We start from the raw sequence: 15,975 nt of genomic DNA, 5'->3' as shown, positions 1-15,975 counted from the left end.
CTTCAGCATTCTTCTGTAGCACCACATTTCGAAAGCTTCTATTCTCTTCTTGTCCAAACTATTTATCGTCCATGTTTCGCTTCCATACATGGCTACACTCCATACGAATGCTTTCAGAAATGACTTCCTGACACTTAAATCAATACTGGATGTTAACAAATTTCTCTTCTTCAGAAACGCTTTCCTTGCCATTGCCAGCCTACATTTTATATCCTCTCTACTTCGACCATCATCAGTTATTTTGCTCCCCAAATACCAAAACTCCTTTACTACGTTAAGTGCCTCATTTCCTAATCTAATTCCCTCAGCATCACCCGACTTAATTCGACTACATTCCATTATCCTTGTTTTGCTTTTGTTGATGTTCATCTTATATCTTCCTTTCAAGACACTGTCCATTCCATTCAACTGCTCTTCCAAGTCCTTTGCTGTCTCTGACAGAATTACAATGTCATTGGCGAACCTCAAAGTTTTTATTTCTTCTCCATGAATTTTAATACCTACCCCGAATTTTTCTTTTGTTTCCTTTACTGCTTGCTCAATATACAGATTGAACAACATCGGGGAGAGGCTACAACCCTGTCTTACTCCCTTCCCAACCACTGCTTCCCTTTCATGTCCCTCGACTCTTATAACCGCCATCTGGTTTCTGTACAAATTGTAAATAGCCTTTCGCTCCCTGTATTTTACCCCTGCCACCTTCAGAATTTGAAAGAGAGTATTCCAGTCAACATTGTCAAAAGCTTTCTCTAAGTCTACAAATGCTAGAAACGTAGGTTTGCCTTTCCTTAATCTTTCTTCTAAGATAAGTCGTAAGGCCAGTATTGCCTCACGTGTTCCAGTGTTCCTACGGAATCCAAACTGATCCTCCCCGAGGTTGGCTTCTACTAGTTTTTCCATTCGTCTGTAAAGAATTCGTGTTAGTATTTTGCAGCTGTGACTTATTAAGCTGATAGTTCGGTAATTTTCACATCTGTCAACACCTGCTTTCTTTGGGATTGGAATTATTATATTCTTCTTGAAGTCTGAGGGTATTTCGCCTGTTTCATACATCTTGCTCACCAGATGGTAGAGTTTTGTCAGGACTGGCTCTCCCACGGCCGTCAGTAGTTCCAATGGAATATTGTCTACTCCGGGGGCCTTGTTTCGACTTAGGTCTTTCAGTGCTCTGTCAAACTCTTCACGCAGTATCGCATCTCCCATTTAATCTTCATCTACATCCTCTTCCATTTCCATAATATTGTCCTCAAGTACATCGCCCTTGTATAGACCCTCTATATACTCCTTCCACCTTTCTGCTTTCCCTTCTTTGCTTAGAACTGGGTTTCCATCTGAGCTCTTGATATTCATACAAGTCGTTCTCTTATCTCCAAAGGTCTCTTTAATTTTCCTGTAGGCGGTATCTATCTTACCCCTAGTGAGATAGGCCTCTACATCCTTACATTTGTCCTCTAGCCATCCCTGCTTAGCCATTTTGCACTTCCTGTCGATCTCATTTTTGAGACATTTGTATTCCTTTTTGCCTGTTTCACTTACTGCATTTTTATATTTTCTCCTTTCATCAATTAAATTCAATATTTCTTCTGTTACCCAAGGATTTCTACTAGCCCTCGTCTTTTTACCTACTTGATCCTCTGCTGCCTTCACTACTTCATCCCTCAAAGCTACCCATTCTTCTTCTACTGTATTTATTTCCCCCATTCCTGTCAATTGCTCCCTTATGCTCTCCCTGAATCTCTGTACAACCTCTGGTTCTTTTAGTTTATCCAGGTCCCATCTCCTTAAATTCCCACCTTTTTGCAGTTTCTTCAGTTTTAATCTACAGGTCATAACCAATAGATTGTGGTCAGAGTCCACATCTGCCCCTGGAAATGTCTTACAATTTAAAACCTGGTTCCTAAATCTCTGTCTTACCATTATATAATCTATCTGATACCTTTTAGTATCTCCAGGGTTCTTCTATGTATACAACCTTCTTTCATGATTCTTGAACCAAGTGTTAGTTATGATTATGTTGTGCTCTGTGCAAAATTCTACCAGGCGGCTTCCTCTTTCATTTCTGTCCCCCAATCCATATTCACCTACTATGTTTCCTTCTCTCCCTTTCCCTACACTCGAATTCCAGTCACCCATGACTATTAAATTTTCGTCTCCCTTCACAATCTGAATAATTTCTTTTATTTCATCATACATTTCTTCAATTTCTTCGTCATCTGCAGAGCTAGTTGGCATATAAACTTGTACTACTATAGTAGGTGTGGGCTTCGTATCTATCTTGGCCACAATAATGCGTTCACTATGCTGTTTGTAGTAGCTTACCCGCATTCCTATTTTCCTATTCATTATTAAACCTACTCCTGCATTACCCCTATTTGATTTTGTGTTTATAACCCTGTAGTCACCTGACCAGAAGTCTTGTTCCTCCTGCCACCGAACTTCACTAATTCCCACTATATCTAACTTCAACCTATCCATTTCCCTTTTTAAATTTTCTAACCTACCTGCCCGATTAAGGGATCTGACATTCCACGCTCCGATCCGTAGAACTGAGATGTATGTTGCCAAAATTTGCAATGACCCTAATAGCAGAAGTAGCTGAACTCAAACGTTTCAGCAGATCCTCAATGTGTTTTTTCCAGTTCAACCCCACCTCAATGCATTCCCCTAGAAATTTTTAATATTCTACCTTAGCTACCGTTTTCTGATTGCAGTCTATATTTATTAATGGTGTCATTCCATTTACTGTGTGGAACTGTATATACTGTGTTTTGTCAAAGTTTAATGAGAGCCCATTTGCAGAGAACCACTTAATGATTTTCTGAAAAACATTGTTTACAATTTCATTAGTGAATTATTGTCTGTTGGGTGTGATAGCTATACTTGTATCATCAGCAAAATGTACCTACCAGCTTTGCATCTTGGTGAATATAGAACGGCAAGTCATTAATATATATTAAGAACAGCAGAGGACCCAAGATCAAACCTTGCGACACCCCATTCTTGATTGTTCCCCAGTTTGAGAAATCACCAGTATTTTGCATATTATGTGAACTGCTTATTTCAACTTTCTGCACTCTTCCAGTTAGGTATGATTTAAACCATTTGAGCACTGTCCCACTTATACCACAGTACTTGAGCTTATCTAGAAGTATTCCGTGATTTACACAATCAAAAGCTTTTGAGAGATCACAAAAAATCCCAACGGGTGACTTCCGGTTACTCAGAGCATTTAATATTTAATTAGTGAAAGTATATATAGCGTTTTCCGTTGGAAAAACCCTTCTGGAAACTTAATTGACATTTTGTTAAAACTTTATTTTTACAAAGGTGTGAAGCTACTCTACAATACATTACTTTTCAAGAATTTTGGATAAGGCAGTCAGAAGAGAGATTGGATGGTAGTTGTTGACATCAGACATATCCTCTTTTTTATGCAGTGGTTTAACAATGGCATACTTCAGTCTATCTGGGAAAATACCCTGGTTCAGACCACTATTACATATGTGGCTAAGAATCCCACTTATCTCTTGGAACAAGCTTTTATTATCCTGCTGGAAATGCCATCAATTCCATATGGGCTTTTATTCTTGAGAGAGTTTATCTTCCTAATTTCAGAAGGAGAGGTGGGTGGAATTTCAGTTGTATCAAATGGTGTGGGTAAGGCCTCTTCCATTAACTGCCTTGCTTCTTCTAATGAACATTTAGATCCTGTTTTCTCCACAACATTTAAAAAATGATTATTCAAAATGTTTTCAACTTCCGGCTTGTTGTGTGTCAAATTTCCATTCGCTTTTATGGTAATGCCATCATCCTGTACTCTTAGTTGCCCTGTCTCCCTTGTAATAATATTCCAAATTGTTTTGATTTTGTTATCCGAGGTATTAATCTCAGACATGATGGACATGCTTCTGGACTTTTTAATAACCTTTCTTAATGTAGCGCAGTAGTTTTTATAATATGTTTCTGAGTCATTACTCTTCCTTGTTGGTAGATACAGTTCCCTTTTGTGGTTAAAAGGTATTTTTATCCCTTCAGTAAGCCAAGGTTTTTTGCATGGTTTCTTATAGTTAGATTTAACTACTTTCTTGGGGAAACAGTTTTCAAATTCTCTTACAAGTGCATCATGAAATAAGTTATATTTTAAATTAGCATTGGGTTCCTTGTACACCTCATCCCAGTCTAACTGCTGAAGATTTTCGCTGGAATTTCTAATTGTTGAATCATTAATTGAATGCACAACTTTGGAGGGCAGTTTTGAATTACTGAATGGAGCTATGTCATATACTGTAACTAGCTGAGCAACATGATCAGAAAGGCCATTCTCAACAGGACAAGAATTTGTTTTTAAACTTAACTTGGTCTATAAAAGTGTTATCTATCAATGTGCTGCTGTCCTTTACTACTTGAGTAGGAAAATCAATGACAGATGTCAAATTGAAAGAACCGAGCAAGACTTTCAGGTCATTCCTCCTATTACACTCTTTCATTGAATCAACATTGAAGTCCCCACAAATAGTAATTTGCTTTCCCCTATCTGATGGATAGCACAACAAGGCATCTAAGTTTTCCAGGAATAAATGTAAGTTTCCTGAAGGGGACCTCTATACTGTTACAATTATAAAAGAGCCCTCCTTCAGTTTAATTTGACAGGCACATGATTCTATAAGTTGCTCTAGACAAAACTTTTTTTTATCTAAACTTTTTACACAGTGATAACTTTTGACATGTATGGCAACTTCTGCTCTCACCTTAGTCTCGCTACTCATATGTGCAGCTAGTTTATAACCACTGATATTGACCTATTCCATATCAGACACAGTGTGATGCTCAGACCGCCATAGTATATCTATTACATTATCATATTCAGCGTAATCTAAACAAACCAGGAGCTCATCCACTTTATTCTTCAATGCTGGAATATTTTGGTGAAAAATTGTAACATTATTTTTTAATTTACTTTTGTGAGAATCTACTTTTTTCTTTAATCCACCAATATTTTGGTTAAATATGGTAATATTATTATTTACTTTACTGTTGTGAGAATCTTGTGAGTTTTGGACATCTTTAGCACCTGCCGGCGAACTTCTCATTGGACACTGATATTAGTCTAAAAAAGAGGTACATCCATGAGTACTAGTGCCCCCCCCCCCCCCCCCCCCCCCCCCCCTTTATGGATTTCGCTAACAACCCTGCCAGTTTACCCTTCCCTTTCCTATTGAGGTGTAGGCCATGCCTTGCGAAATCCCATCGATAGCCTCGACAGGAACCGATCCAATGTCTAACAGAGTGGCCGCCCTACGCAACTGATCCAACTCCATATTTACCCTCCTGACAGAGCGGTTCAACTGGGGCTGACCATGCTGCACAAAAGCAGGTACCAGCCCGACACTGGTGTGGGTCGTTGCAGAGGCTATTTTCACCAGGTCACGCTCAATACTGTAGCCCTGATCCCTATCAATACTGTTTCCCACTCCACCCACTATCATCACGTGATTCTGCTTTTAGAAACCCTTGCACAAGGAACCTATATCCTCTACCACCTTGGCTTGAAAGAGTTTGTGACCTGGTACCTGTCATCTAATTTTTCCTGCAAAATCTGGCCCACACCTCTTCCATGGCTGCTACATAGCAACAGAACTTTCCTCTTACTTTCTACTTTTTTTGAAACAGTTGGTTTCCTAGTGAAATTCTGTTGCATCTTAACTATATGTACTTCTACTGGAGCCTCTTCCTTACTTAACTGTGGTAGCAAGGCAAATCTATTGGTTGTGCCAATTGGGAAACTGTCAGACACTGTCCTCTTTCTGTGGCCCCTGTTCCCAGCTACCACTTCCCACTGCTGTTTATCCTCCTCCCCCCCTTAACCTCTTCAGTTCCTCCCTCGCTTTGTCCAAATCATCCTGAAGGGCTCTAATTTTCTCCTCGTGTTCAGCTATAATCCTATCTCTTGAGCAAACCCTGCAAAATAATGGAAGAGTCTTGTTTGCTTCCCCAATTCCCATGCCACTACAATTTCCCCAATGAAACCACCTGTCATAACAGCTGCACAAAACCCCTGAACTAACTTTCCTGCTGCAGCTCACACACTTAGTATCCATGGTAGTTTGGAAATTAGTTAAGAGATTTTACTAAGTGATAACAATAATGTATTAAATACAGATGTAAAAGGACACTAAATATGTTTTGGAAACTAATGTGTAAGTAAACTATTAGCAAATGCACTTAAATTTGTGGTATAGCACTAAATATGCGCGTTCAAAAATTAGACCTAAGCAGCCGAATGTAACCAAAACGAACTTTTTGCAATTACTGGAAGAATACACAAATAAAAGAAAAACCTTTTAATGGCAAGCTTGAAGAGCACACTAACGAATGTATTTAATCAGTTAATCTATAGCAAATGCACTTAAGATTGCGGTATTACGCTAAGTATGTGCACTCGTAAAGTAAGGCAAAGCCGCGAAATTTTTGTTTGATGGAAAATTTGCCAATGTGTTGGACATCGTTAGTGTCGATGTTTCACTGCACGTTTTTAGTGGAAAAATAATTTTATTGCAATTTATCTCACTGTATTGTGAGTGTCCACAATTGCTATGCAAACTACAATAAAGTATAAAAATAAAATAGCACTAACAATTACAAAAATACTAGTGGTGTCGTACCTTTTCCACTCGTATATTACACACAAAGAGGTTAAGAAGAAAATCAATATTCTGTGCATAACATAGAAGTGGGAGTGCAATGAAATAAAAAAACTACGTTCTCCAGTTCTTCCTTGGGCAAAGTGGGCTATATGTTCCCACATTTTGGTATTTTGATGACCTGTCATTAGAGGATGAAGTAGAGGAGAATAAATCTAACATACTTGTGTCTTCTTTTTCGGCGTAAGGATGAAGTAACTTTAAACAAATTCTTAAAAGTTTTACTGTCCACCAATGGAAAGTTGATGTAATCATCAGATTCCCAGAATTTAACAGGTTTTCATATGTGTATTTCTCTCTCATTGTAAACCATTGGACCGGAGTTGTGTTCTTCTTCTTCTTGGCCAGGAGGCCCGCAGTTCTTTTGTGGGTACTTGTGTGGCACGCACAGGGCCTCGAGTTACTGCAGCCTTTCTTCTCTGCCATTCTGCATTCCCTTCCCCATACCCACTACTTCCCCTCCTAGCTTCACCTCCTTCCCCACTCCCCCATCCCCGTAACCCCTCTTCCTTCCTCAGATTTTCCCTTCAAGAAAAACTGGCTATTCCCTTGGTTCCATTATGGTTTTTCAATCTTGTGTTTAGTATTTCCACTCTCCCTCCCTCTTCCCCCACAGCCCTGGCTTATTCTGGTCCCATTTGGGGTCAGACCTCCTCTTCGTAATACTGTTTCCGTAGTGTGAGCCATTTGGGGAAGAACTTGCTCGCTAGCACATCTGGCGCGAGTTTCTCTGCCACACCTCCCCCCTTCCCCCCTGCTAGGTCACCGAGCACACGCATCCAGTCCGTGTTGTGGGGCTGTTCTGTACCCATCTGGCTGAGCCCCCTGACAACGCAGGTATCACACTTCTGGTACCTGAGCTGTCACAGCCTCGCGTACGCCTAGGCGTGGTCGCTCGTGTTTCTGGGGTGTCGGAACTCCTGACGACGACTGCCGTGCCACGTGGCCCTCACTACAGCCGGGTGGTGCCCGCGGTGTGAGCTCGTGGTGGCTGGTACAGGGCAGATGCTCTGCAGATAAAGCGTGTCGAGCTCCACACTTCTGGCCACTCTTCTGTGGCCGTCTCTTCAGATATTCCCCTGTGGGTCCGGGGGTCAGAATAGCCCCGAGGTATTCCCGTCTGTCTTAAGGGGTGACTAAAAGGAGTCTCGCACATTTTGGCCTTTATGTGATGGTCCCCTGTAGGGTTTGACCTTCATTCCTCAAAATTTTCCCAAAGAGCGAGCCGATTGGGAAAGGGCGTCTTACGCGGTGCATCGAAATCTTTAGCCCACTTTCTAGTCATCTCGTAGCAGTCCGGCTCATTTTTCACCTCTCGGGCGAGGACGCCATCCTGGGTGGGTTTTCCACCACGCATTATGCTGTGTCGCTTTCTGCACTGACTGTGACCGTGGACTTCTTTGCACCTGATAACGAGCATGGTAGCCAGTCCGTTGTTGAGGGGCCGTCGTGTACCCTGTCGGTTGTAGCCCCCTGACTACACGGGGATCTCTCTGCTGATGCCTGTGCCGTTAACTCCCACGTATGCCGAGGAGTAGATGCCCGTCACCCTGGGGCATCGGGACTCCCGGCAGTGGCCGTCCTGCCAGGTGTCCTTTGCTGTGGCTAGTTGGTGCCCTTGGGGAGGGCCCTTGGTCGGAGTGGGTGCATCAGGTTGAACGACACGTGATGAAGTGTAGTCCGTCATCTCTTGCCGGTGGCGAAACACTACCAGTCTCTAAGCGATCACGAGCTCAATTCAACGCACAGAAGTATGACCCCAAATCGTTCCTCTTGCAAGGAGCGGGTCCCTCGGGTCACACCTTTGACAGGTTTCTGCTAGTGGGAAAGATGACACCCGCCAGTGGCTGAAGAGCCCAAGAGCAGCTGGTCGTAGGGCTTCACTCTCATCCTCCGTCCCGGAGAGTGATTCGGTGAAGTCCTCCCGGCCAGGGAAACCCGAGAGAAATCGAAAAAGAAGACCCCCCAAGAACAAGGAAACTGCGGTGGCACCCACACCACCGCTACCTGCAAGCTCTGCGTCTGAGGATGGGGTGGAGATTCTGACGTCAACTGAGGACCTGGATCTCGCCGGTCCCTCAGACACAATGGATATAGACTGCTCGGACAATAAGTCGGTGGCAGCAGGTGACCCTGAGGCGTAAATTGCCTCGTTGAATGTTACGTGCCTTCCCAGTCTCACGATGTCATCCTCCAGTGGAATTGCGGCAGTTTTTTTCCACCACCTGGCTGAGCTACGGCAACTGTTAAGCCTTACACTTGCTACCTGCATTGCCCTCCAGAAAACCTGGTTCCCGGCAATGCGGACCCCTGCCCTCTGTGCTATAAAAGATATTACAGGAACTGTAGCGACTATAATAGTGTAAGTTGGAGTTTGCGTTTATGTCCTAAACTCGGTCTGTAGTGAAACTGTGCCCCTTCAGAACCCTCTGGAAGCTGTGGCTGTCAGAATAAGGACGACGCAGCAAATACCTGTCTGCAATATATATATTCCTCGAGATGGTGCAGTACCCCTGAATGTATTAGCTGCACTGATTGGTCAGCTCCTTAAACCTTTCCTACTTCTGGGTGATTTTTAACGACCATAACTCATTGTGGGGTGGTACCGTGCTTACTGGCCGAGGCAGAGATGTCGAAACTCGACTGTCGCAATTCGACCTCTGCCTCTTAAATACTGGGGCCGCCACACATTTCAGTGTGGCTCACGGTAGTTTCTCGGCCATTGATTTATCAATTTGCAGCCCAGGACTTCTCCCATCTGTCCACTGGAGAGCACACGATGACCTGTGTGGTACTGACCACTTCCCCATCTTCCCGTCACTGCCCCGGCATCAGGCCCACAGACGCCTGGCCAGATGGGCTTTAAACAAGGCCGACTGGGAAACATTCACCTCTGTCACCACTGACTCTCTCCCACCACGGTAACATCGATGTGATGGTTGAGCAGGTGACTAGCACAACCGTGTCTGTGGCAGAATACGTAATCCCTCACTCTTTAGGGTACCCTTGGCAAAAGGCAGTCCCTCGGTGGTCGCTGGAAGTCGCTGAGGCAATTACAGAGTGCTGGCGAGCTCTACAGTGACGTAAGCGGCACCCTTTCCTAGAGCACCTGATAGCCTTTAAGCGGCTCTGTGCCTGTGTACACCAGCTTATAAAATGGCGGAAACTGGAGTATTGACCATTGGGTGTCACATGCCACCTTCCCGAACCTGGATGAAGATCAGACATCTTTTTGGGTACCAGACCCCAACAGGTGTCTCCGGCATTACCATCAATGGCGTGCTATGTACCGACGCAAACACGATTGCCGAGTACTTTGTTGAGCACTGTGCTCGAGCCTCTGCATTGCAGAACTACCTCCCAGCCTTTCGCTCCCTCAAACGGCAGACGGAAAGAAAAGTCCTCTCATTCACTACGTGCCACGGTGAACCCTATAACGCCCCATTTATGGAGTGAGAGCTCCTCATCACATTTGCACATTGCCCCGACACAGCTCCTGGGCCGGATCGGATCCACAGTCAGATCATTAAGTCTAACATTACTAAGCTTTTTCACACCTCTATTTTACCAAGCAGGGTATTTGGACTACCCCAAAAGAGTTTTGTGTTCCATTGTAATATTTGTTCTCAGATTTCGTTATTTAGTATTGAAAAACAGCCTATCAGGTTATTAGAAGTATTTAATCAGATCACAGATACAAAGTACAAAAAAATTTTTGTATCTTTCACTAAATTCAGTACTCGACAAACGGAAAATTAATAATCTATGTACCTCAAAAGTCACTGCAGTGAAATAACACAAGACTTTTTTCAACTTTTCAGTCAAGTGCATTATTGCACTGCATGCACTCCACAGTAACAGTTTCTTCTCTGCGTATATTACAAACACGTTTCCTGCACGTTACACAACAGAGTCTTTTTTTCTGATCTTCGTTTCTCTTGCAATCTTGACATCATTGTGGCATTGGTAACTTGGAACACTGGGTCTAGATCACTGCTGTAGGAATTGCAATACCACTAGCTTTCAGTGCATCTTTTACATCTTTATGAAGACCGTTGCCAGTTCAGTCGTGAAGAGTTTACGTCGGCTTCGGTTATTCTTCTGCCATTCAGGAAATATTTGAGTCTACAGAATATATGCATTCAGTGGTGCAATATCTATCATTTCCATGAAGATTCTTAGTGGCCACCACCTCGTTCCTCTAACACAACTGTATTCTCTTGTCATTTTGTCCCCATTATCTACAGCACCTTTGGTTTTGTTCTAGTGCAGTATGATTTCAGGTTTGTGTTCACTTTCTTCACCAGTCACTTGTCTCTCATTATGCTAAGTAGAGAGTAGTATTACTCCCTTTCCCCTCTTTGGAGCATAGGAAACTAGGTCAAGTCATTTGTGAAACCAGACATTAAAGAGTGAACTTCTCTCTTTCTGTTTGGCAAGAATTCCTTCGGAATCTCTTTCTTATTGGAACACAAGGTACCAACCGATGTCGTGTTTCGTTTTAGTAGTTCAGCAGCCAATGGAAAACTGGTGAAAAAATTATCAGTTGTTATGCCATGACCATTATTCAGAAATGGTTCCATCAGATCCAAAACAACTCTCTGTCCTTGATTCACTTCCCGAGTATTGTCCACCATTCCTGTGTAAATTTGGATCCCTAATAAGTAAGATGTCTTCACATCAGCACAAACCCAAACTTTAATGCCATACTTGGCAGGCTTGCTCTTCATATAAACCCTAAAAGAGCAGTTTCCTCGGTACATTGCTAATCGTTCATCAATAGTCACATATTCATAAGAATAGAAGTTTGTGCACAAGTTAGACTGAAATTTGTCGAACACTACCCTGATGGCTTGTAGCTTGTCCTTGGTTTCTTCAATTCTCTGTGCTCTTGTGTCTCTGTTGTCAAATTGCAAGAATTTCAATATAGACAAAAACCGGTTTCTTGAAATGGCAGCAGAAAAGAGTGGTTGCCGAAAGGGAACATTACCGCCTCACAGATTGGAAGCACTTGTGCGAAGTCCACGAGTTCGACCAGCTCCTACTAGAATTGCTAATACAGTGTACACTTCAGTTGCATGCCGTTTTGTTTGAAGAATGAGCTGCAGTCCACAAAGAAATTACTCGTTTGGCTTCCCTGTTCATTTCTTCTAGAATGATGCTCACGATTTCTGGTGAGATAAATAATAAAAACGACTCTGTTATTGTTTTGATTGTTTTTCCATCATTCACTGGGCCAGGTGTCACATTCAAGATGTTGTGACGTCGACACCGCCCACCTTTTGGTGGTTCACTAGAAAATTGTTGTCCACTTCTAGAAAACAAACAAATCTCCAGTGTCTTCTTAATTTTCTTCTTCTTCTTCTTCTTCTTCTTCTTCTTCTTCTTCTACTTGTTCATGTGAATGTGTAGTGTCTTCTGATATTTCATCATCAGCTTCATCTGATGCTATGATATGGACTTTATCAAGAGGGTTCATATATTCATTCATTATCAATGTTCCATTAATTTTCATCGTCACTGACATCAGAACTGTATAGAATTTCCATGATCTCTTCGCTAGAAAGTCCTTTGGACATCCTTACTTGCAGATGAAATACTGACTCGTGTAATGTCAGCTCAACAGTGAACGTCAAATTCAACTCGACAATAGTAACCAACAACAATAAAAACATTGGATCTATGGCAAAACTCAACATTTTTTTGACGATCACTCGACTTTCTTGATTCACGCGAATGTCAAACACAAAGAAATAGACCAATATGGCTAAAACTTTGTGTGCATTCTTTCCAAAGATGCTACTAACTAAACATGACCTCGATACGTGCCAGTGGTGCCGTCTCTCAGACTTTGCACGGACTTTTCAAATGCCCCTCGTATGCACTGAACATTTCTGGCTAAAATACATTCTAATCAATGCATGACGAACATGCACCATCTGTGGTCTCACAGATTGCGATGTGCCTGAAGCCAGATGCTTATGTGCTGTCAGATTTCCTATAGTCAGATCCACGGACGATGGCGGTTCGCACACGTTGAGGCACGGACGAAGAGTGCATTGTTATCAATTCCAATCGACAGGTGCATACGCACGTGTGCCAGCTTTTCACTTCAGGAAAGGGCATATCCTGCAAATTGTGTCCCTCCCTCGCTTATGCAGAATGAATCACGTATCACCACCATCAGCGATTACAACTTGCAACAAAGGGAGTAAAAATTCACTAAACGACGATCCATTAGCTATGGTATTCAGAGCAGAGCACTCGGAACACTACCGAACGCTCATCGGCTGTCGGAGAGTGTGTGACGTAGGTTAGCAGAACGAGCCTAAACTCGACCGCCAATGTTCGTGACTCCAACTGTAATAGACATTTATTGAGCAATACGACCTTTCACAGGATACACGAGTGCCTTCTGAAGACAGGCTCGTTTGTGAAAAAATCATTTCATTGTGGAAGACTGAAGGTGTTAGAATACTTGATGTAGAAGATCAAGAACTACATCGTATTGAGGCCAATAGTGGCAGCAGTACCAGAGAAACTGCAGAAACTGAGAATGTGAGCCATGTGACTGTGTGAAAGTGTTAAGGGAGCACCCCCTGTACCCACAACTTCTTCAGAGACTGCAAGGTCTTACTGAAACAGATTTTCAATCCAGAAAAGCTTTTTATAGTTGGTTAGTTTCAGTGTGTGGTCAGTACTGACACTTCTGTCTACCACACTAGGCTGACAAAACAAATTTCACTACGAATGGTGTGCAGAATTTTCATGTACATATAGGAGGATGATGATCCTTATTGCAGTTTTGATAACTAGAGATCAACAACAGTTTAGCATTAGTGTAAGTGCTGGCATAGTAGAAGACAGATTAACTGAACCTTTCATTTCCCATGGAGTACTGACTGAAGCATCATTCTGTGAATTTTTAGTGCAGCATTTAAATGTTTTGTTAGAAGACGTTCCACTACACTTCCAGTGGGACACGTGTTCCGTGCATGGTCAGCCACCACCACATTTTGCTGTGCAAGCAAGAACAGTATTAAATCAGCATTTCTCAAATGAATTTGTTGAGGGGCAACAACATCTTTGCCTGCTGTGCATTATGTTCTTTATTCACTGCATTTTTGTTTTTGGAGGCATTTAATGGGCAATTCAAGACTTACTGCCAGTGTTGACGTTGTTTGCCAGTATGTTCGAGGAGGATTTCAGCAGATATGGCAGATGCGAGGAACACGGGAACGAGTAAGACAGTCCACGATACAGCATTTAGAAACATGTGTTAGAGTTAATGGTAGACATTTTGAGCATTTCATTTAGCCATTAGAAGACAACACTTGAAAAGAGAGAGAAAAAAAAAAAAAAAAAAAAGCTGTAGAACCAAACTAGAAATCGGAAAAGAAAATGGCAGAAATGAACCAAACGTGTAACATAAAACAGTCTGTAACTAAGAAAAATTGACCATACGTAGTTATCTCTCAGCTTTTATTGCCCCTTTTTAGGTTCTGTATACATTCCCCAGGGCTTTCCTAAATAATAGTGAACATCCTGTACGTAGAGCAATTGACTAGTGATAATACTGACATTACAAGGAAAGGTCTGCCATGGGCATGTCTCACAGTGTTACGATAAATCTGTAATGAAATATAAGTACCGTGCTTACATTACCTGGTTGTGCATTTCCCACTTTTTATTCATATTTAGTTACAGGTATGCCATGTTCACTTTATTTGGGAAACACAAATTTGTGATGAAAGGAGAGGCCAAGTATAGGTGTCCCCCCTCAAAATACCATATTTGAAGCTGGGTGCAGTTCCACTGATATTTCCAAACTGTCCTCATTACCTCTAGAGAAAAGAGAGCAGACGTGAAGGACCAGCAGGGAAAAAAACTGAGGCTCAAAAACGAACGTCTAGCAACAGCATTGCAAAACGGCCACGATGATGCTTTCAGTTTGTTCTTTGGAAGAGTTTTTATTACATAACAAGGAAGTGGAATTGTCCTGTGAGTAGAGTGCAGTTGAAAGGAAGAGTGAGTTTCTGTAATTTTCTGAAGCTGATGAGAAATCCAGCACCATTGAATACTCGTTCTTTTATAGACAAAAATTTAAATATATCGTTTGTTGAGAAAAATTTGGAAATTGAGACATTAGGAAAAGCTTTCTTCCCACAAGAGTTAAATAATATCAACAAAACTGTGAATGTATGCAAGAATTTTCCCAGTCATATTCTACCTGCTCACAAATGTTGTGACAGACATTTTAGGATCGTTGGAAGATGAAATAGACAAGTGTGAAAAGTAACTGCTTGAATTTATATCTGAACAAATTACTTTTATAAATGGCAAAAAATATTTTCTTCTTTACTGTTTTATATTATTATTATTATTATTATTATTATTATTATTATTATTATTTCCATGCTTAGAAGTTTGTACATAGCAGTTCACTAGTAAAAATGCCACATCCAAACAGAATCTGCAATAGATTTAATGTAAAGTTATTACAGGAAGAATCTGAGAGAAGCAATTTCCCATCATACATAAAACAGAAACTTCAGTATTTGGTTGTCATCATTGTCTTCAGTGTGAAGACCGGTTTGATGCAGCTCCCCACTCTACTCTATCCTGTGCAAGCCTCATTATTTCTGCATAACTACTGCAGCCCATGTCCTTCTGAATCTGTTTACTGTATTCATCTCTTGGTTTACCTCTAGAATGCCCCCCCAATACTTCCCTGCCCTCCAGTACTGAACTGGTGATTCGTGGATGTCTCAGGACATGTCTTATTAACCAGTCCCTTCTTTTAATCAAGTTGTTCCATAAATTTCGTTTATTCTCTGTTCTGTTCAGTACCTCCTCATTTGTTAATGTGATCTACCCATTTAATTTTCAGCATTCTTGTGTAGCACCTTATTTCAAAAGCTTCTATTCGCTTCTTGCCTGAACTCTTTATTGTCTACATTTCAGTTCCATAGAAGACTAAACTGCAGACAAACACCTTCATAAAAAATTCCAACAATTTAAATCTATATTTGATGTTAACAAATTTCCCTTCTTCAGAAATGCGTTTCTTGCTTTCGCCAGTCTACATTGTACAGGGTGTTTCAAAAATGACCGGTATATTTGAAACGGCGATAAAAACTAAACGAGCAGCGATAGAAATACACCGTTTGTTGCAATATGCTTGGGACAACAGTACATTTTCAGGCAGACAAACTTTCGAAATTACAGTAGTTACAATTTTCAACAACAGATGGCGCTGCGGTCTGGGAAACTC

Source organism: Schistocerca serialis, chromosome 11 (genome assembly GCF_023864345.2).
Source record: "Schistocerca serialis cubense isolate TAMUIC-IGC-003099 chromosome 11, iqSchSeri2.2, whole genome shotgun sequence".
Classification (NCBI taxonomy): domain Eukaryota; kingdom Metazoa; phylum Arthropoda; class Insecta; order Orthoptera; family Acrididae; genus Schistocerca; species Schistocerca serialis.
The sequence above is the reverse complement of the archived record's forward strand: the minus strand, read 5'-3'. Positions refer to the sequence as shown.